The following is a 24299-nucleotide window of genomic DNA, read 5'->3' as shown; positions in this document are numbered from 1 at the left end:
ATGAAGAGATGACATATCAAAATTTATGGGATAAAGACAAAGCAGTACTCAGGGGAAAAATTATGTCCCTGAGTGCTTATAACAATAGAGAAAAGACAATCAATGAATTGGGCATGCAACTAAATTTAAGATCCCCAGTTATATATGGAATTAAAAATGAAAATCACAAGAGAAATTAATAAAATTGAAAATAAAAGAACTCTTGAACTAATAAATAAGACTAAAAGCTGGTTCTATGAAAATACAAATAAAACTGAGCATTGGTTAATTTGATTTAAAAAAAGAAAGAAGAGAATCAAATTACCAACATAAAAAATGAAAATGGTGATTTCACCTCTAATGAAGAGAAAATTAAAGCAATTATTAGGAATTATTTAACCTAATTATATGACTATAAATTTTATAACCTAGGTGAAATGGATGAATGTTTACACAAATACAAATTGCTTAGATTATCAAATGATGAATTGGAATACTTAAAGATCAATCTCAGAAAAAGAAACTGAATAAGCTATCAGTGAACTCCTTCCCAAAAATACCCAGGGTCAAATGGATTCACAAGTTAATTCTATCAAACATTTAAAGAACAATTAATCCCAATACTAGGAAGACCAAAAACAGAAAAAGAAAATTACAGGACAATCTCCTTAATGAACATAGATGCAAAAATCTTAAATAAAATACTAGCAAAGAGATTATAGCAATATACCACATGGATTATTTTCTATGACCAGGGGGGATTTATACCAGGAATGCAAGACTGGTTTAATATTAGTAAAACCATCTGCATAATTGACCATATCAATAATCAAACTAATAGAAATCACATGAATATCTCAGTAAATGCAGCAAAGGCCTTTGACAAAATATAACATCCATTCCTATTTGAGAACACTAGGAAGCATAGGAATAAAAGGGCCTTTCTTTAAAAAAAAAAGTAGTATTTACTTAAAACCATCATCAGATAACATCTGCAATGGGAGTAAGTTAGAAGCCTTCCCAATAAGATCAGGAGTGAAACAAAGATGCCTATTATCACCACTCTTATTAAATATCGTATTGGAAATGCTAGCTTTAGCAATAAGAGAAAAAATAAATTGAAGGAATTAAAATAGGCAATAAGGAAATTAAACTATCTCTATTTGTGGATGATATGATGCTAACCTTAAAGAATCCTAGAAAATCAAGTAAAATAGTAGAAATAGTTAATAATTTTAGCAAAGTTCTAGGATATAAAATAAACTGACATAAACCATCAGCATTTTCATAAGTTTCCAATAAGACAGCAGCATGAACTAGAAAGATAAACTCCACTTAAAATCACCCTAGACAATACATAATATTTGAGAATTGATTTCCCAAGACAAAGGAATTATATGAACACAATTACAAAACACTTTTCACAGAAATAAAATTAGATCTAAACATTAGAAGAACTAACTCCTCATGGGTAGGCCAAATTAATATAATAAAAATGATATTCTACTTAAGTTAATTCATTTATTCAGTGTCATACCTATCAAACCACAAAAAATTATAAAACTTGAAAAAATAAAAACAAAATTCATCTTCAAGAACAAAAGTTCAAGAATATCAAAGGAACTCATGTAAAAAATATCCAAGATGGTGTCCAAGCAGTATTGGATCTTAAAAATGTACTATCAAGTAATAACCATCGAAGCATTCTTGTAATGACTAAGAAATAGAAGATCGACCAATGAAATACAATGGAATAGACTAGACATAAATGATCTTAGCAATCTAGTGTTTGATAAACCCAAAGAACTCACAATTTGATAAAAAAAAAACTACTGGAAAATTAGAAAACAATATGGCAAAAATTAAGTTTGGATCAATATCTTACAACATATACCAACCAAGATACAGTCCAAATGGGTAGATGATTTAAATATAAGAATGATATTATAAGTAAATGAAAGGAAAATAGAATTTACCTGTCAGATTTATGGAGAAGAAAAGCATTCATGATAAAACAAAAGATAGATAACATTACAATATGGAAAGTGGATAATTTTGATTATATTAAATCAAAAAGTGTTTGCACAAAAAAACCCAACAATTCAACCAAGATTAAAAGGAAAGCAACAAACTGGGAAAAATTTCTAATTAATTTATCCAATAAATTTCTAATTTCTCAAATATATAAAAAATTAAGTCAACTTTATAAGAATCCAAGTCATTCCCCAAATGATAAATGGCAAAAGGATATAGACAGTTTTCGGATGAAGAAATCAAAGATGTCAATAATTATTTGAAAACATATTCTAAATCCCTCTAGATTACAGAAATGCAAATTAAAACAACTCTTAGGTTTTTTTTAAATTTTCATTTCTTTAATAAAGAAAACTTATGTAGAAATTTGTTATTAAAATAAAATAAAGATAAAACAATGAAAAAAATTAAATGTCCATAAATTTATTGGTTTTACTTACATGGCTATCCTCAAAGATTAATTAATCACCTATAAAAATTCTTGAAAAGACCATAGGGTTAATTCAATTACATGTATAGGGATGAGTGATTGAAGACTTTAGATACTTGGATATCCAACCTAGTTTTCTTATTACCCAAAGCATATCAGTAAAAATTTTTACACTTGATTTAATAATTTCATTCTTCAATAAAAGTAGAGGAAGCAGATTCTGGATCTGATTCTCACCAAACTATCAGAAAGGCTAGAAATCTTAGAAATCTTAAGGGAAAGGAAACTTTCTAAGAATTTGTTCTCAAAGGAAAAGAAAACCTAGCATAGGTTGACATGCATGGTAGATTTTAGGAGAGATTTCAAAGGCTTCAGAGAAAGGATAAATAGGCACAATCACCTATGCAAAAGTTCTATAGGAAAAGTCAACCAAAGAAGAATGGGAAGCTCTTAAGAATGACATTCTAAAGACATGGAGACAAATGATTCTGAAGAAGTAAAGTGACTAATCCCCTGCCTAAACCTCTCATTGAATAGATGAGGAAGCTGAGGGCCATATGAAAATCAGTTGAAGGAAGCTAGTAAGGGTAGTTTGTAGAAAAGAAAATTTGGAGACATCCAAGTCATTCAGATAATTCAAGGGCTGTCACATGAAAAGAGATTAAAATTGCTTGATTGGCTCTGGAGGCCAGAATTGGGAGAAAAGCAAGTATAGACTAGATTGGCCAAAGCTTTATCCCAATACAGGTTTTATATACCTATGTAGTTTAGTATGACTCAAGAGATTTGTAAGTAGGATACTTTTGTTCAGTCCTACAAGGAAATAGACACTCTCTTTCCATCCTGACATAAATCTATAGATAACACAGTCCATAGAGTTTAGTCCACTATCTCTTCACTGCAGATACCTTTATGGAGCAAAGTAATATGCCAAAGCTAAGGGCCAAAGAATGACCCAGAGAACAAACAGATAGTAGATGCATTAATTATGGTTCTATTCACACAGTTTTCAAGACTTGTTTTAAATGTCTTGATTTAATTACACTAATAAGAAACCTTAAACAAATGCTCAATGATAAAAAAAGACTTTTATTGCAGAGCAAGCTTATGGAAGAAATAGTTGGGGGTAGGAAAGGGCTGACATCACATGAACTTCCTGGAAATGAATTTATTAAAAGGATAAGTGTTTTCTAAATAAAACATTAACTATTTCATTTCTTGAGTTTTTCATTTGGAGGTGCATACTTAAGATATAGTGACTTGACCAGAGACATTATATGCAACCCAATTATAACTGATGACACTATTATAAAAGTAAATTACTTCTTCATTTACTAGATTTGACTATGTAATTTTTTAGAAATGTTTTCCTGAAAACCAAATTCACTTATAAATTATGAACATGTAATACTTTTGAGTTTTTAAAAGTTTTTAAAGAATGTGACATAAAATCTAAAGGTACTTGAAAAATAATTTAATTAATTAAGGTCCATGAGACATATAATGGTAGCCTTAACTATTATAACTCTTTTATTTTTCTTTACTTCCATTATAGATTTTCCCTTGTATATGAATGAAATAGTAAGGTAGATCATATATATATATATACATATATATATATAGAGAGAGAGAGGTATTTTTAATTCCTGCTTTTAGTTAAAATTTTTAATTTACCATTTATATTTTTATCATATATATATTATGTATATAATATATTGTAAACCATTTATATTTTAATACACCAAAAAGCAAGAAAGAGGATAGTACAAGAAAGTATGACGGTATCTTTACAACTGATATATATTATAATATATAAAATATCTATATTTACAAAGTGGCCAAAACTTTCTCTATTGCTCCATATCTCATTGTGTACTTTTTTCTATAAATAAACAGTTAAATAAGACCTAGAATGCAAAATCAGTTTGAACAATGAGACCTTGGGAAAAATTCTCAATAAGGAAACATTTTTCTTTTGCTTACCCAGCCTCTTAATTATAAAAAATTTCTTTCTTTGGAAGTAATTCCTTTTCTCCTTCATTACCTTTAACTGTTCAATACTTTCATATTCTCTCAATCAATGCCTTTTTGTAAGACAGGAGCTAGAGTTTATTCACAATAATGTATAAATAACTGATAAAAATTTAAAGCATCATATCCTTTTTCCAGGTACATTTAATTATGTTCTATGAAAGCTTAATATTAAAAAAAAAGCAAAAAAAAGTTCTTACATAGGGGTAGAGGAGTTGGGATAGGCAAGGTTCCTTGAAATTATACCAGGTATAATTCTGAGATAATACTTGATGGAGGAAGAAAAGGAGGGATGGAGAAAAACAGGAAGGAAGAGAGGAGTTGAGAAAGGCAAGGTTCCCTGAAATTATACCAGGTTCAATTCTGAGAATAAAGGGGAGGGAGAGAAAAGAGGAAGATGGATAAAGAGAGGAAAGGAAGGAAGGAAGGAAGGAAGGAAGGAAGGAAGGAAGGAAGGAAGGAAGGAAGGAAGGAAGGAAGGAAGGAAGGAAGGAAGGAAGGAAGGAAAGAAGAAAAGGAAGGAGGGAGGGAGGGAGGAAGGAAGGGAGGGAGGAATTATATCAAGTATCTGGCAGCCAATTTTCTGTATGAATCAATTCAAATGAATTTCAAGTACTGGGAGCTAAGAAACCTTTGAGGAAGGCACTCTCTCATTCAACAGGAATCTGAAAGTCCTGAGTGTGGAATAATAGTTTTAGAAAGGGACCTCAGAGATCCAGACTCTATCCAAGGAACACTCCAGTCTGAGTGCCCCATCCCTTAGAATTTGCTTTAAGGCAATTATACTGCATTTAATGCAGAAGCCACATATTAATGACAACAACAACAACAACCCACACTCAATTAGGCAGAATTTCCAAACCAAAAACTTTTCTTCAGGACTTACTATGACACGGAGAGACTGTCACGCTTCAAGACAGGCTTTAAGGAGAATGCTGTCTCCATTTCAACATAGCATGAATACGAAGATTACTACAGAGTGACAAAGCTAAATCATCTCTAGAGGATAAAGTTACTTGCTCACTAATGACTACCATATGCCAAGACCAGAGATGCTATTAATATTTGTAAAAGCCCACTGGACTTGGAAGTCCATTACTAGCAAAAGGACAGGTTCGTGTTTATACCTCTCCTGGGCTCAAGCAAGCCCTTTTTGGTAGTTATACAAAATCTCCTTCTAGCAGAAATAAAAACTCCTTCCCCACCCCACTTTTCAAATAGAGAATTAGTACAATTTTAGTGATAATCTGCGTTACAGTATTTCTTATCAGGAGTTGGGACTGTATCTTGTTCTATTGGTCCCAGTTTAGTTTTTATAAAAACCTATGAATAGAGGATCATGGACTCTAATAATTCATACCAAAAAGGAAACTTACTCTTTAGAAGTAAAAAAGACTGATTTCCAATTAAAGATATTTAGAGCAAGATAGTTTGTTGCTTCTTTGGGTTTTCCCCAATAGACCTGGAGATTTACAAAATAGAAATTATAATACCTATCACAGTCCCCTAAAAAACATAAATAGCAAATAAAATTACACACACTTTTTATGATTTCCAAATGAAAGGATCCTACTTTATATTTATCGACAATTTAGGTATTTGTGATGATGGCACAATAGAGTTTGCAATAAAAATATTTAATAGTATCATAAACTGTTAAGCAATTATAAAAAAATTACTAGTAGTAATCTAGTGGTTTACTACCATAATAGTTCACATTACATTTGTTGATATAAAAAGGGAGTTCAGGGAAGAAAAAATATTTAGGAACCACTGCCATAGTGAATACTGCCTTTGGATTAATCAGATTGCCAAGTGCATGCCTCTGTTGCTTCTTTCAAAGAGAGCTAAAAGTGCATTTTTCTAGTTCTAAATAAAGTGACTTTTAAAGAACGAAGCTCAGAAGTTTTAGTTTTAGCTTTTTAGAGTACTTTTGACAGAGCATATCCCAAAATATATATGTGAGGTCACATATAAACATGGAGGGACCTAACTATTTTTCCCTCTGAAAGCACATGACACTCAAAGAAGAGTAGGGCATGAAGACAAACTGCTTTATGTGATCCTTGAAACAACTAAAGGGGAGTTATCAGAATACCATAAGATATTTCAAAGATATTGCTGCATCAACCCCCATTTACTCTTGAATCTGTATATTTGCACCCTTGTGTGTGTGTTTTCCTGCAAAGAACTAGGCATCATGATGTTATACGTAGAACAGGTTGAAGGTCATTTGAAGGGAGAAGTGTAGCTCCCTATTTAGACAGATTTAGAGCATGGACCACAGTGGAGAGAGTGTTGGACTTTGGAGTCAGGAAATCCTGGGTTCAAATACTAACCCTGGTACTTACAAATTGGGTGATCCCAGCTAAGATGTTTAATATCTATATACCCCAGGCAATGAGTGTAGGCCACTGCTCTATTATCCCCTAAGGAACTTGACTGCCATTCATATTTTCAATAGTGAATCTGTCAGATTAGTAGTGTGACTATTACTTTCTCTAGTTTATGAACAAGGAAAACTGAGGTCAAAAGATGAAATAATTGCATCAAGGTTACATAAGAAGCAACCATTGGAAATAGGATGCAAATCCATGCCTTTCAACTCTCAATTTTCCAGATAATGTGCCAAAATAACACCCTCTCTATTGCAGATGAGAATGGCACAGGAAACCTAAATTGTGATCACCTGTGAATGAATGTAAATCTTTGGATAGTAAGTATATGCATTATGAATTATTTAAAATTAAGGACAAATATGTAGAGTATTATTTTCTCCACAATGGAGAAATTCCACAATGGTGAAATTCCACAATGATGAAATATTGCAGTATCTTTTATTGACTTACTTGAGAAAAATGACATTTGGATTATATTGTCCCTCTTTAAACCAATGGGATGGAAAGAGAAACATGAACTATGTGTTGCAAACAGGTATCTTCCATAAAATACATTGTTAAAATTTGTCATCACAAAGATTCAATATACTTTCATCAAGACCAGACCGTGCCCTACTAAGCTAATTTCCATTCTGATAGTTTTGTGACAGGACTAAGATATTTTACCTGGTTTTTAATAAACCTTTTTATGAAGTCTCTAATGCCATTATTTTGGAAAATATGCAGAGATGTGAGTTATACACATATATAAATAGGTACATTTAAAATTATTGGTTGAACTAAATGAAAAATTAGAAATAGTTCACTGTAACCTTGAAAAGACATTTCTAGGGATCTGTGTTTGGTCCTGTGCTTCCAGATTGTTTTTATTCATGACTTGAATAAAGGAACAGAGTATCCTTATAAGACTTGTAGAATACACACTTAAGAATTGGACTCAGGATACAAATATATACAGACACACACACACACACACATATAGTTGGTCTAGAATATTGAGATAAATTATTAAGATGAAATTTAATGAGATGATAGAAAGTTTCATATCTGTGTCTAAAAATAATTTTCAAAAGTTAGATATGAAGGAGATATACCTAGAAATCCTGTCATCTGTAAAAAGATGACAATGATAAGTAGTTACATTATACTTTAAAGTTTGCAAGGTACTCTGCATTTCCATTTTATCCAACAACTCTGTTGTGAAATGGTTGATGTTTTCCCTATTTTCTAGACAAAGAAACTGAGGCTCTGGAGACATTAAGTGACTTGCTAGAGTCACACAGCTAGTTTGTGTCTGAGGTAGAATTTGAATTCAGATCTTCTTGACTTCCAGAGCAGTACTCTATCTACCTACCTTGATCTTGGAATTTCATACACTGAAAACTTAGGGTAAATGATAGGGCTGTCATGTTAAAATTGCTCACACAAGTACTTATTAAATGCCGACTGTTCACTGGGAAGTCAGATAAAAATAAAATAATTCCCTACCTTTGAGAAGCTTATAGAGTAGTGAGGGGAAACAACATACATGAAGTACATAGAAAATAAATACAGGAAAACTTTGGGAGGAAGGTTCTGGAAGCTAAGTCATTCAGGAAAAACTTCATGGAGAATATGGTCTTTGAGTTAAGCCCTGAAAAACATGAAGAGATTCTAAGAGGTAAAGATTAGGAGGAAATGCATTCTAAGCAAGGAAGAAAGCCATGGAGGCAGGAAAGGGACCACCAAATGGGAAGAACCAGATTGGCTGTACTACAGTGTGAATGGAGGGGTATGGTGAGTAATAGGACTAGAAAGGTAGGCTAGGGCCAGGTAAGCTAGGGTTTTAAAAAGCATTTCTGAAGGGGTAAAAAAAGCATTTTTGTCTAGATCAGGGGCATAATACTCCCATTATACTCTACGCCCACCAGATTGTCCCTAGATTATTGTGTACAATTCTAAGCATAATAATGGAGGAAGGAAATTAGAGAAGATGCAGAGAAGGACAACTAGAAAGGTGACAGGTGACAGACCTTGATATTCTACCATATTTGAATCAGTTGGAGGGACTGAGAGTGGTTAAAGTGGAGAAAATAATAATTAAGGAGAATAGGATAGCTACCTTCAAGTACCTTAAAGGTTGTAAGGTAGCGAGCAGATGAGACTTGTTCTGTTTAACTCCAGATGTCAGAACCAGAAACAATGGGTAGAAATTTCAAAGATGCCAGCTCAGGTCAATGTCAGGAAAAACTCCCTAATAATGAGAGGTCCTGAAATATGGAAGGAGTTTCTTTAATTAGGTATTAACTTTGTGCTTCATTGGAAGTCTTCAAGAAAAGAAAAGATTAACACTCATGATTTATTTTAGGTCTTTTTGTTTTAATTTGAATAGGATCCAATGGCCTCTGAGATACCTCCAAACCCTCAAGATAATTATTTATAGCATTCTGTATAATTTTTACCCAATAAATAATGAACTTTAAGTGCCCACTATATATTGTGCTATGTGCTGTAAGCAATAAAGTTCAAATTTGACTTGTTCTCAACCACAAGAGGCTTAAACTCTACTAGGGATAAGATACTAATACCAATAGCTATAATGCATAGTAGTACACTAAAAATGCATTAAACCAAATCTCTGATATACTAGTGTGAGGGGCCCTGGAAAAATCATTTAACTTCTCGCTGTTCCCAGATAAAATTCTAAAACTATAAATTGCAAGGTTAAATGCTCATTTTTCCTCCTATAGGAATTTTTCTTTGTCAAGAAGCTTTGATAGACAGTTGGACTTTTAGTCAGCAAGCATGCCTGTTCATTTTCAGTGCAACATGGGATTAAAGGCATCATTGGATCATAATTAAAGGAAGAAAAAGTACAGTAGAGATTCATACAACAAGGGTCCTGTGGAGTCTGAGGAGCAAGGTCATGACTAGTGGCAAGGATCCAGGAAGCCTCCTGGAGTAGGTAGCATTTGAATTGAGCTTTAAAGGATAGGTAGGAATTCAATAGGCAAAGATTGGGGAAAGAGGATATGCTAGACATTAGGGAGAATTTGAGTAGAGACAACATGGAAATCATGAATTCTAATTTTAGTTTTTACCCTGGAACTCCTACATTAGAGATGTTTTCTCAAACTTCAATTTGGAAAAATCACCCCAATCATGAAACCTGAAAAACACATTTTCATTATCCATTGGTGGATAACTTTTGGTAAACATTGACCCAATTCCATCATCTCAGAGGGAAGAGAATAAACTTTATATAAACATGTGTCAATCAACTGCAGCTATCTTATTTGGGGAAAATGGAATAGAAAATGTCTGTCTTCCTTATACACATTCTATATAAATCCTATACTTAACTTTAGAATGAAGTATATTATCCCAGCATTAATAGAAAAAGAATACCTAATAAGCTAAGTTATTCTCTCAGTATATTAGAGGACACATTCTTAATATTTTCTTTGTTTCATTTTTGGTCCCCTATTAGAATAGGAGACATTCATAGGGCCCTATATGTTTAAGACTATTGGAAACATTTTGTCCAATAATCTCTAAAGGAACTGATATCAGTTATTTTCTTCCAATTAAAAAATAATTTGAGTAAACCTTCACACTGAGATTCATTCTCATTCATAATTGTTTAATGAAATACTATGATTCTGGTTAAGCAATTTTTAAACACTAGAGATCTAGTGTGGGAGACATTTAGGGGAAATATCTTCAGTCCTTGTCAGTCACCAAGCACTTATTAGGAACTTACTATATGTCAAGCACTATGCTAAGGATTGAGGATACAAAAAATGGGAAAAATGCCTCTGTACATACTAATGGGAGAGATCAAGAGTAAATAAATTTTTAAAAAAGCAAAACAATACACAGGTGAGATGGAACGAATATAATCTGAAAAGGCAAAAATCAGGAGCTGAGGGGACTCAGAAAGGCCTCCAGTAGAAAGTGGACTTTAAGTTATTAGATAGTTGAAGGCATAAGTGTCAGCCAAGACAAAAGCACGGAGATGGGAGATGATGGAATTTGTGTTGCAGAAACTATAAATAGGTCAATATACCTGGATTATACAGTGTATGACAGAGGGTAAAGTATGAGTAGATAGGAATGAAAAAGGTAGAAAGGGGAGAAGATTTTTAAATGTCTAAGAGTAGACTTTATATTTGATCCTTCCATAAATAGGAAACTACTAGAACTCAATGGGCATGGCATCATAAAACCTCCATTTAAGAAGATGGGTTAAGATAGGGAGAAGCTTAGAACAGGGAGATCATTTATAGAAGTCTATTGCAGTCATCCAGGAGACAAATGATGAGTTCTTGAACTATGTCTATGGATACATAAGTACAGAAAAGTGGATTTATATAAGACATATTATGAAGGTTGAAATTACAAGATTTAATGATATATTGCTTATGTGCAGTATGAGTGAAGAGTTAGATATAAGGCCAAGGGGGAAAACCTGAAGGACTAGGAGAATCATGTTACCTATACAGTAATAGAGAAATTAGAAGAAGTAGGGAGTGTTTGGAAATAATATAAGGAATTCCATTTAGATTTACTGAATTTGAAATGCCTATGACATATTTAGTTTGAGATGTCTAGGAGTCAGTTGAAGATGCATGGCTATATAGCTCAGGAGAGAGAATAGGGTTGAATATAGAAATCTGTGTAGAGATAAAATAGTTATCCTATGGAAAGTGTTGAAACAACTGAATGAAATATGTTTAGAAAAGAAGAAAAAATAATGATAAAAATTTAGGAGATGCTTTCATGGCTTCTTTAAAATAATGCTGCCTATTGTAACCACTGATATCAAGGACTTTCTCTGATCCTCATGACCTCTAAAACCTCTAGAAAATAGGAATTATGCATAAAAGACAAAGTGATTTCCATTATCTCCAGAATAGGGTATGCAAAGATTATTGAGGTTAAAATCTGATGAACTAACAGAAAAGGAGACTAATTCCTAACTCCTAAGATACTAACTCAGCACCACCTCCCCCATTACTCACCATATGCTAGCATGACTGTATAAGCCAACTGATGGGCTTACAACAGATTTTAACTTTACCCCAATCCTCTTGCCAGTACCACAGAAAACCCAAATGCAAAAACTTGTCCTTGCTTGGACAAAAACACAGCAGTGCTTTATGCTATAGCAGAACTCAGCCAAAGAATTGAAGATCAGACAAAACTGACGAGGCACCCACATGGGTAGCCATGTGCCATTCCACTAAGCCCAATGGAAAGAGCCCAAGAAAAGTTCTGTCCCCCTCCTAAGTTCTTTGGGATAGAAACTGAGACTAGTAAAATGAGAATTTCTCAATATAGCAGAAAGTTGAAATAGTTCTTAGGTCCAGTCCCCAGAGAAACCACCATTAAAGGGGAAAGAGTCACAGAGGGAACAATAGGTGAAAATGAAGAACAAAACACAAAAGAAATATAATTTAAAGATCTTGAGCATTAGTAGTTAAAATAACAGGGAAGATATTAGTAACAAGGAGAATATTTCCCCCATATGAATTAAATGTGTCCATATATTTACAAATAAATATTACAAGTTCAAGGAAAATCAATCAACACTTCATGAGACAGAAGAATGTGTGAACTTGCAAGATCATAGGAACACTAATAAGATGTTTATGAATGGTTTAAGAGTAACATAAGAATCATGGAATCAAAATTTATAGTTTGCATAATTGGCAGAATAAAAAAACTAAACATGAATCTACAATGGAAAATATCATCTAGCAATTGTAGTAATAATAATATAATAATTATTATTGCTAACATTTATATAGTACTTCCTATGTGCTAGCTAGTACTCTGAGTATTTAAAATGCCTTACTGTCTCATTCAATCCTCATAACAACCCTGGGAGGTAGGTGATAATATTATCCTCATCTTACAGTTGAGGACCCTGAAGGAAACAAGGATTAAGTGACTTCCCAAGGGTCACACAATCAGTAAATGTCTTAAGCTGTATTTGAACTCAGTTCTTTTTGACTTTAGGCCTGGCACTCTGTCTACTACCCAGCTACCTCCCCTCACCAAAAAAAAAAAAGGATGACTGGGAATAAAAGTAAATAGACATGGAAATCAATTTGAAAGAAAAAAGGCAATAACATTCAAAGACAGCATGATATCGACTCAACCAAAATATATTTTTTTCTTGAAGACAAGATGCATAGAGACAATGTAAGGCTTATAGGTCTACTATAAGAATGTAACAAGTCAAAAAATCTTAGTACCACAATGCAAGAAATAACTCGGGAAAACTTACCAGGACTTCTAAATATGGAAACCAAAATGACCAAATTGAAAGAATCCATAGAATACCTCAAAAACAAAAAATCTGTATGATTTAAATTTGGTTTAATTTAAGAATTTAAATGGCAAGTTCTATAAGGAGTCTGGAGAAAGACTATCGAATACAAAAAAAAAATAAAATTCAAACAACACAAGACTTCTATGAATCCCACAGCAAATGCAGAAAAGAATAGATTCATGAGTTCCAAAGGTGCTGAAAAGAAAACCATGGTTCCCTATTCTACAAACCTGATTCTAAGAATAATGGAAAAGGATGGATGTTCAACATAACATGGGCTTAGAAGCATTCCTGTAAAGCAAATCAAAAGACAAGAAGACACAAGAAAAGAAAACAAATAAAATACCCAAGAATAACAACCAAAAAGAGAGATCATGAGACTATTAAGAGAGATTTATTTTTTAAGCTCACAAAAAGACAAGAGAGAAAGCAGAAATCATAAAAGTGATGGAGAAACAAGCCTGCAACATCATGACACAACAGCCCCTCCTATAGTGAATCAGTGTTTTTGTGGGACTAGATTACAGAATGAGAGGGTGAATTAAAAAAAAGAGAAGAGGAAAAAAATCATTGTCATTCCATTAACAAGCCAAAGATTAATGATTAAGAGAAAATAACTCCTTTAAATTCCTCGGGAAAAAGGGAAGCCACAGAAGAATGGAGAAGGAGGCAATGGGAGGTGAGATTTTTTCATTGACCACATACTAGGGCACAGTGATATTGCAAACAAATATAAAAAGGTGAAATCCTAAGAAACCCCTTGAAGAATATAATGCCAAAATAATTCAGGAAGCAAATGAAAGACAACCAAATGGAAATATAGGAATGAAATACTGGAAAGATAAAAAAAAAAAATCATTGAAACAATTCGTAATTATGTGAAGGAAAATGATAATAATGAAACAACATACCAAATTTCTGAGATAAAGCTAAAACAGTCTTCAAGAAGAAAATTATATTTTATAAACATAAATTAACAAAGTAGAAAAAGAAAAGATTAAAAAATAATATATGCATTTAAAAAAATAGAGAGCCAACAAATAAGCAAACCTAAAATAAGTGTGGAAAAGAAGATATTAAAAATTAGAAAAGAAAGAAACTGACTACCACTCAAAATCTAAAAATTAAAATAATAAATGAACCCCAAACTCATTCTTTGAAAATACTAGTAAAACTTATAAATTTTAACCAATCTGATTACAAGAAAAAGGGCAATTTCCACATAATGAAAATAAGAAAAAAATAACTGTAAAATACTTCTAAAGTTTATTTAAACCTTTAATGCTATTACAATGAAATTATGAAATGGGTACTATATATCTTGATAAACTTTAAAACATTCTAAAATAATAACAAAATTCCCTTGGAAAAATAAAATACCTAGCATTGTAAGGGAAATAATGAAAAATAAAAGTTGAGGATGAAGGAAATGAGCATTGCCAGACCTCAAACTATATTAAAAAGCAGCAGTCATCAAAATCATCTGGTATTAGTTGAAAAGAAGTAGATCAATGGAATAGATTCAGTGAAAGAGAATGAGCAACAATGGAACTCAATAACCCACTGTTTGACAAAGTATGAAACATAAAATACAAATGCCTATGCTATATTCCAGAATATCTTCTAAAAGGAGATATGACCTTCATATTAAATATCAAATTTTTAAAAAATAGATGAGAAAAAGACCACAGATCTTCCATAGCTATAGGTAGGAGATATAGTCTTTTTTTAATTAATTAATTATTTCAGTTATATGTAGACACAATTTTTAACAATTGTTTTCTAACATTTTAACATTAGGTCATTTCCCTCCCTCCCTTCTTCCCTCTCCCTAGAGGAGTAAAAGTCTGATATACATTATACTAGTGCTTTCATGCAAGACATATTTCCATATTGCTCAAGCTGTGACAGAAGAAATGCATCAAACATTCAATAAAAAACTCATGAGGAAATAAAGTGGAAGATAGCATGCTTTGAACTGCAATCAGACTAGATGTATTCTTTTTTTTAAACCCTTCCCTTCCATCTTGGAATCAATACTGTGTATTGGTTCCAAGGCAGAAGAGTGGTAAGGGCTAGGCAATGGGGGTTAAGTGACTTGCCCAGGGTCACACAGCTGGGAAGTATCTGAGGTCAGATTTGAACCTAGGACCTTCTGTCTCTAGGTCTGGCTCTCAATCCACTGAGCTACCCAGCTGCCCCTGAGACTAGATATATTCTTAACTAAACAAGGGCTATAGAAGCAATTGCAAGAAGATAAAATGGGTAATATTATATAAGAATGAACAATTTTTGTAAAAATAAAAGTAATATGTCTAGGGTAAATTGGACGGGAAAAAATATTTCTATTAAATTTATCTGATAAGATTTTAACATATAAGCTGTAAAATAAATTAATATAAATATATGTACATATGCATATTAAACATTTATGCATATATTCTCTAATGTTAATGTGGTCAAAAGATATAAACAAATAATTTTTAAAAGAAGAATTAAAAATTATTGACAAGTAAATGAAATAATACTCAAAACAATAAGAGAAATACAAATAAAAGCATTCCTGAGATTTCACCTAAGATATTTCATATTGGCAAAGATGAAAATGAATTAAATATTCAATGTTAAAAGTATTATAAGACTGAAGTTAATATATTGATGATAGAGTTGAGAATCAATACAACAATTTTGAAAAGCAATATGAAATTATGCAAAATGCTTAAAATGTCCATTCACTAACCTTGGGTTTTAAGACAAGGCCTGTAGCCAAAGGAGGTCACTGATAAGAAAACCCCCATCTATTCCAAAGTCTTTATAATGATATTTTTCTGTATGTGATAACAAATATTTGGAAACAAAAGTAGGTGTCTATGAACTGGGGAACGTGTAAAGAAATTGTGTTAAATGAATGTAATCAATAGTATTCAGCTGAAATAAATGACAAAAGTGATGAATACAGAGAAAGTTCAACATGAACTGATGCAAAATGAAATGAGAGTTCAGAAAACTATGCACAATGACAACAGAATGTTAATAGAAAGAACTAGGAAAAAATCAAAAGCAAATGTTGCAAAATTATAAAAGGTAAGCATAACTTTAAAAATATGAAAATCCCCCTATATACACATACTTCCCAGAGGTAGGAGATCCATAAGTATTACAGACTACACATATTTTCAGACTTTTTGAGTTGCATTTATTAATTATGATGACTTTTTTCTTCTTTTTTTCCCTCTTTGCCTTTAAAAAAATCCCATTTGTTTATGGAATGATTCTTTAGAAAGGAAACAGAAAGGAGAAATTTTGGTGAAAAAAAGGCATAAATAAAAATATACTTAAAATAATGCCATGTAACTTGTTTATACTTATCATTGGGCCTTGATGTATTTAGAGTGTCATCATATGGGTGATTTCTTGTAAAAAGGATGAAAGAGTCAGCAAAGATTTATTAATCACTTAAATATTTTCCAGGAATTATACTAAGCACTGAGGATTCAAAGGACAAAGACATTTATCTTTGTCCTTAAGGAGCTCACAAACCAATGGGAGTCAAAGCTAAAAGGAGCTGCAAAGATCATCTAGTCCAATTTTCTCTTTCTATACATACATGAACTGAGCCTTAGGCAAAAGAATTAAATTGTCCCAGGTCACAGATATAACTGATACTTGAATCCAGTGCTTCCCATTCCAAATGTTCATTCTACTACAACATGCTATTATGTAACATATATCTATATAAAAATTTGAGGATGCTCCCTGTTTTCCATCATTCATCAAATTAGCAGAGAGGTAAGAGCCCCAAATTCATCTAATTCATCCCAGAATTGGAATTCATTTTTCTGTACCAGGTAATTGTTTTCCTTTTGGGTAAAATGATCAGAAGAAAGCTAAATTCACATCAGATGTCACTTGAGGATATTCAGAACAAGCTGAAGCACACTGAGGAAGCCTATGTTAGGAAAGAGAATTTTCAGCTGCATCTAGTCACGTAGATGTACCCACACTTGTGCTCAGATAGAAAAACAAACATTTGGTTATCTCATTTTGCGCACTTGGAAAAAAGAAAAGGATATGACCTTTTGATATTCACTTTCTCCATCTTGCATTCTGGCCAACACACAAGTAAATAAAGCCTGGAAACTACAAGCCTGAACTACCATTCTTTTTCACAGCTTAATATCCTGCCAGGCCCAGATATGAAACCAGAAACATACGGTATGACTCTCCTAGTGCTCATTCCTTTTTTGCAGAACACATTTTCCAAAGAACTACACCTGAGCAGAGCTTGCTTGGATTCCAAAAATCACGTTTTATGACCATAGCTGCAATTCTTGGCTTAAAGAGAAATGCCAGGAATGAAACCAGTCTCTAGAGAGAAACAAGACTTAGAAGCCAGAACTTTGCAGTTTTCTGAGCTGTGTATGTCAGAGGTAGGATTCTGAGCCAGGAGAGACAAAAAAATCAGGAAAATATTTTAGATGCCACAGGTTAGGTCTACTTGTACTCTTAGAAACTAGAAAAACCATAGCAGAAAAATTTCTACTTTAATAAACAAAATATGGGAATGACTGATTTATGTACCTCAATCTATAAGGTTTTCCAAGAGTTTTGGTGCAGTTTTAAACTATTAAAGCTTTGAAATATCTTGTATTTTCTTGCCCAGGGCAATAGATGCTTCATTCCCTACGAAGAAAATCTCTCTTTCAGATTTACATTTTAGCCTTGTTACAGTCAAAATTAGCATCAATTAGTAAAAATATTGCTTAACGTAAAGATATCAGCAAAGGGGACTCTATGTCTCCACAAAGTCTAAAGAAGAATAGAATTGGTAGAGAATAGCATGGCCTCTAACTCATGCTAACAAGCATCTCTGATCTCAGTTTCCCCATATTTAAAGGAGGAAGTGGACTAGAATGTCAAAGACCTTTCTGATCAAAAATTCTATAACCTTATTCACTAAATCAGTATGTCTTCTTATTAGCCATCCACCAGAGTGAACATTTTTTGGTTGATTTGATCACTTTGCACATCTTAAATTGGCAGTCAATCAGATTGCCAATGTTGCATTCCAAACTGGCAACTCAGAAAACCCAAAACACCAGATGGCCAGAATTTTGATTTTACATATAAAGACTAAATTAGCTTTCAAGAAATAATGGGAATGAGTGATATATGATATTTTAATTTCCACAAAATGTTTTTTGTTGTATTATATAAAAGTTTATACTCTCCTTTAGTGACTTTTTAAACCAAAAGATTATTCTAGGGTGTTGAAATTTGGATCTACAAACTCAAATGACTTCTCTACCTTTGATCCTTGTAGTCAGAAGTGGTTAGATTTTGTACACTGAACTGATAATCTGAAAAAATGCACAGTCTCTTTGAAAGTAGATTTTTGTATCAGCTCAAAAATAATAATTTATAGCAAAACCACTGGCCAGGAACATGTGGGAGTATATTATCCTCAAGACAGCAGACAGTATTTTTACATAAAAAATTGTTTTCCTTCTCCATGTATCAATTCATGTACAGATTCAAACTTCAATCTTGAACTACTTGGCTCCATGCTATACTGAGGGCAATAGTCAGAATCCTCAGTTCTAACTCGAGATAAAGGGCACTTTTTATGAGGTGTTAGTATTAGTTTGGAGTTTTATCTTCCATGATCCAGCTACCAAAAATCAGTGGCACATAAACTTAAGCTGATATATAACAGCAGGCCTTAGCTAGTAGCCGTGGCATATGGTTTTTCTGCTTTGGAAACATACTGCTTGTCTATGCTTCTCTATGCCTATCTGTCTCTTACCTGTGTCAGGATCCCTGAGATAACTTTTTGGTAAAATACAGCATCCTCCTAAATAAGGAACAAATAATCCTATAGTGCTTTGCCAATTCTTTCTTTTGGATTTATAAATCATTTCAAAATGGCCACAAAAGGTGAATTAAAAATAATACTTTAATTCTATAGATGTAGAAACTAAAGTTCAGAGAAGTCATATAACCTTCCCAAAGCCATACAACTAGGAAGTATTGGAGCCAGAAATAGAACTCAGTCCTTCTGGTTCTAAGAGCAGTGTTCCTTCCAGTTGGCCATGTTGCAGGATGGCTGGAAACTGGGCTACACTGCTCCCACTAAAAGAAGTGCCATCTTTCCCACAGGGAAGGTCATCCTTTTAAAACATGACTGAGGATTTCAGGAGCCACAGATTCCACCTTCCTAGGGAGTTAAAGTTACTGTCTTAAGTGGTGGCTGAGGCTGGAAAGCGAGGGTAAGATCTGTTCCTCAACTGATAAGTAATCTAAGGCTATGAACAGGTAATTCTCAAAGGAAGAAACCCAAAATATCTGTACCCCATGTAGAAAAAATATTCCAAGTAACTAATAGATAATCGTCAATTAAACAACTCCAGAGTTCTCCTTCACACCCATGAGACTGGCAAATCTGACAAAGAAAAAATAGAACATGACATTTGAGAAAACAGGTACATTGATGCAGTATTAGTGGAATGGTGAACTGTTCCATCCATTCTAGGAAACAATTCAAAATTATTCTCCTAAAGATACTAAACAGTGGGTGCCCATTGACCCTAATTAAAACCCCCTAATAGTTTATACCCCAAAGATATCAAAGAAAAGGGGAAAATTCGATATGTTCAAAAATATTTATAGCTGCTCTTTTTGTTATGGCAAATGCTGGAAAACTAATGGGGTGTCCACTGACTAGGGAATGACTAAAAATGTGGTTTATAAATGTAATGGAATACAATTGTGTTATAAGAAATTAAGAGAAACTTTCAAAGAGGCCCAGGAAGTTTCATATGAGCTGATGTAGAGTAGAGTATAAGAAATAAGGACAATCAGAAAAACAGTCTATGCCAGGATGTCAATCTTATGAAAATGAACAATTTTTAAAGACCTGCCTAAGAACCTTAAATAAATAACTATGCTTGCAGAGGATTGATGAAGAAATATGTTGCCCATTTCATGATAGAGAGATGATAAATGAGTATGACCTTGCATAGATTACTTAATTTTCATGTACCTATTTCTTCATTTATAAAAATAAGGCTAGCCTATATGTTCTCAGATCCCTTCCTGTTATGAAATTCTGCAATTTTAGCCAGATTTCACATGTATATATAAATGAAACTGCCAGTCCTTTGTTCATTTCCTCTTTCTCTGTTTTGGCATAATAATATTAAATGCTAGCTACACCTGTAAATCTCTCTTCCTCCTCATCCATTAGAAAGACTATATAAATCGGGAAGTGAGTATAGAGGAAAAAAAAGTAGTAGAAATAAATAATGTTGCCTCAGACCCTGTATTGGCTATTCAGGCAGCTAAGTATGTGATCTATTGAAAAGAGTTCTAGGTTTAAAGTCAGGAACATCTAATTTTAAATTCAGCTTCAGACCCTTACAAGCTGTATGATCCTGTACAAAACACTTCATTTGCTTACTGTGGGGTTTCTTGACTCAATGCTATAATAATAGCAACCAACTCCCAGGGTTGTTGAAAGGATCAAATGAGATAATATTTGTAAGATGCTGAGCACAGTGAGGTGTAGGAGGTGTTTAGGGAGGACTAACACCACAGATATGAGGGCTCCTTAGGCCCTTTTCAGGAATGCTCATTCATCTTTGGTGTCCTCCTCGCCCCAAACTCTTACCTGTAGCTCCAATAATCTGTAACATGCACAGCAGCTAGTCTCTGGCAAAACTGTTTCAGCAGCAGAAGAAGGTTTTGAGTGTAATGAACAGACCTCAAGCCCACCCAATGAGTTGGGGGGGGTGTCTGTCTCAAGCGTGGGAAGACTTCTCCCAGCAGAATGGGCAGAGAACAATTTATTCCAATAGCCATAAAAGGGGCTGAACAGATATCTTGAAGTCCTTAGAGTTTGATAATATGTGGAAGATGCCAAGATCATCCATTGTGTCTCAGACCATCACTATCATTCTGACTGTCTTGCCACTCTGGAAGAGAGAATGTGGCTGGTGACTGTAACTTTTCTTCACTTAAATACAATTCACATGCAAGTCAAAACATCACCCAAAGATATCATTAGTCCTCTTTGAAAACAAACAGCTAGGTGGCTTAGTGGATTAAGAGTCAGATCTAGAGATGGGAGGTTTGGGATTCAAATCTGACCTCAGACACTTCCTAGTTGTGACCCTGGGCATGTCATTTAACTGCCATTGCCCAGTCTTACTGTTTTACCTTGGAACCAATATACAGTACTGAGTCTCAGACAGAAGATAAAGATTTTTTAAAAAAAGGAAAGGAACAATAAACCAGATCAAAATGAGTGAAAATACCAGAGCATTAATTTCATACAACCTTCTTAATCATGTATACATAATGAATACACTTTCATTTTTACTTAATTATGTTTGGTCTATTCTACACAATTTGAAAAAGAAATTCCCAGCTTCTAATACTGTTCTTGGCACATACTAGATGGTTAAAAAATTGCTGTTCAGTAAAACCATTTACTTTACCTAAGCCTGTCAGGACTGGAGGGGAGCATCCAGCTTCCATGGGTCAGCTATCATTTCTGCTTCTTTCATCCTAGGAGGCTTCTGATCCAACCATACCTCCATCTGAACCAGTTGCTGTACCCAAGCCTATACTTTCTTCCCTTACCCATCTTGACCCTTTGATAAACCAATTCAAGTTTACATTGTCATCTTCTCTCTAGTCTCTTGTCATTTTACCCTATCAGAAATTTTGCCTTTCTAAGCCTCAGTCTTTCATTACTCTCCATCACCCATAGCCATGGTTCCTACTCACATACTGCTGGATACACCAAGATAAAATTACAACACTTTGCTGACTGGGTCCACTACAAATTTATGTTGCTCAATCTCAATTGAGCCCTCATTGCAACAACCCTTTTACAATTTCCTGGTCAATTCACTATTCCTCTTACCAAAACAACTTTCCCAAACCTTTTCATCCCTCTTCAAATGCCCCACATTTTCTCCTCCTACCCCCACAGACTCAGCCCAGAACTTTTGTTCTCATTGTTTACTAAAAAAGTTGAGACCACTTGCAGAGAGCTCCTTCTTCTTTCCCTCTCCTCATCTTTCATTACCCAGATGATTTCACTAGTCATTTCCTCTTCAACCCATCTCACTGGAAGAGGTGGCCCTTTTCCTTGCTAATTCAAACCCCCTCTACATGCATAAGCGACCCACTGCAATTTGTCTTGTCTAATAGATTGTCTTATCGTTCTTACTCTCTCACTAATATTCTACTTCTCCTTGTTTAGTCACTGTTTGCCTATTGCCTATAAACATGCCCATAATAAAAAAAAATCTTTCCCTTCATTCATCTGTTTTACTATTTTTCTATATCTCTCTGCCATTACATGGTTAAACTCCTTGAAAAGGTCATGCACAATTTGTCTCTTTATCTTCTTTTCTTTTATTTTTTTTACTCTTTATGATCTATTACATTTGGGTATGTATTGCACTGAAGTCCTATTAAACTGAAAACCCCATGAAGGAAAATTTTCATCTTTCTATCTCTGAAGCCTGACAAATAGCAGGAACCAAATACACTTCATATCACAGGGATTAGGGATGCAGAACCCTTGAGATCTGGAAAATCTGTGTAGAATTTTTTGGCCTTCCCTTTGTATCAAAGAAGTTTGAACTTTTTTTCTTTTATTGGATATTTACAGTACCTTATGGAAATTTTTAGGTTAAGTGTATATTTCTGAGTTTCTAAGCTTTTCCTTGGTCATCTACTGAACTTCACATGGCATCTTCAACTTCCACAAAACTCTCAAATAATTCCCATTTAATTTCTTATCATGACCTGCAATATATGAAAACCTCAATGGGAAAAACTGTGATGTGGAAAGTCATGATGTGGAAGAGATAACTGCAATTATCTCTTGAATTTAATTGTTATGAATCAATTGGTTAGATTTAGATACTATAACTTAGTTCTTTCTGGGTACTACCTTACCATATGTTACAGACCGAATTAAGAGAAGCCACAGTCTAATAAACATAAACTCATGTCTTCACTTACAGAATTTTATCTTCAAGTTGAAGAAGGGGATGTTATGTTGGGTGCAAAAGTAAAAAGTATACCTCTACTGAGAGGTATATAACTATAAATAAAACCAGTTCTGGAATCACCTCCCTGGATGTACTTTAATTATTTTCTAACTTTTCACCTAGATTACATGAATTCTTCTTGATCTTGCTAGAAAACACTGAAATTTGAAACCCAATGACCCAGGAAAAGAGAACCAAATGACTGATAATTTATAAAGTTAATAAAACTTTTATTCATATAAAAACATGGCTTCTTTTTAAACTTCAATTAGTTTATTAACAGACTTTTTTTGAGCATCTGTAGTATACCAGCATTGTGGTTAGCTGTGTTGATAATATTTTTTAAAAAGAGATGATATTCTTCCTGCCTTTATATAGACTTAAATTTAATAGATTTAGTTACTTTGGGTTTCATAGTTTGTCCTAAAATTGGTACATCACGAAAACCTCTTCTTGTGCAGAAAAGTGATTTATGGAGGATTTAAAGTTCTTATGTTTGAATAATAATTTCTTCAAACAATATTTAAGTCTAGTGGTACATTTTTAAATTCTGGGGCTCAGAACAGTAGAAACTTTCAGGCATTTTCCTTTTAAAGAGGTTGCTTTTGTTGTAATTCTATTGTGTTCAACTTTCTGTGATTCTTTTTGGGGTTTTCTGGGCAGAAATACCAGCGTGCTTTGCCATTTTCTTCTCCAGCTAATTATGCAGATGAGGAAAACGAGGCAAACAGGATTAAATGACTTGACCAGATTCATAGATATATTAAGTGTCTGAGGCCAGATTTGACTTTATGAAGATGAATCTTCCTAATTCTAACCCAAGTGCTTTATCCACTGCGCCACCTAGCTGCCCAGTCGAGCATATCCACAAATATAATCATTCAGAACTTTAAAATGCTTTAGCTATTGAAACAGTCCTGATAATTACTTGGCACAGACAAAAGTCTCTACCAACACAGTTCTGTAATTTATTGTCTTAAAGAGCTTCCTGGGTTACACATTCACTATGTGAATCAATAATGTGATATACTGCCAAT

The 24299-nt window shown here is 33.5% G+C and overlaps 1 protein-coding gene across 2 annotated transcripts in view; it reads right to left on the bottom strand.

The window, feature by feature from the left end:
* GREM2 (gremlin 2, DAN family BMP antagonist) overlaps positions 1–24299 on the bottom strand; it is a 125489-nt gene that overhangs the window by 89333 nt on the left and 11857 nt on the right. The window contains exon 1 of one of the 2 annotated variants that reach the window (XM_001368552.3): positions 5361–5472. The exons of the other annotated variant lie outside the window; for it this stretch is intronic. The gene's annotated coding sequence lies outside the window, so the exon portion shown is untranslated. Of the gene's footprint in view, positions 1–5360; positions 5473–24299 lie in introns of those variants that run through there. 2 annotated transcript variants of the gene reach the window in all.

Source organism: Monodelphis domestica, chromosome 2 (assembly GCF_027887165.1).
Source record: "Monodelphis domestica isolate mMonDom1 chromosome 2, mMonDom1.pri, whole genome shotgun sequence".
In the NCBI taxonomy this organism is placed as follows: Eukaryota; Metazoa; Chordata; class Mammalia; order Didelphimorphia; family Didelphidae; genus Monodelphis; species Monodelphis domestica.
Note: the sequence above shows the minus strand (reverse complement) of the source record. Positions and strands in the feature narration are given on the sequence as shown.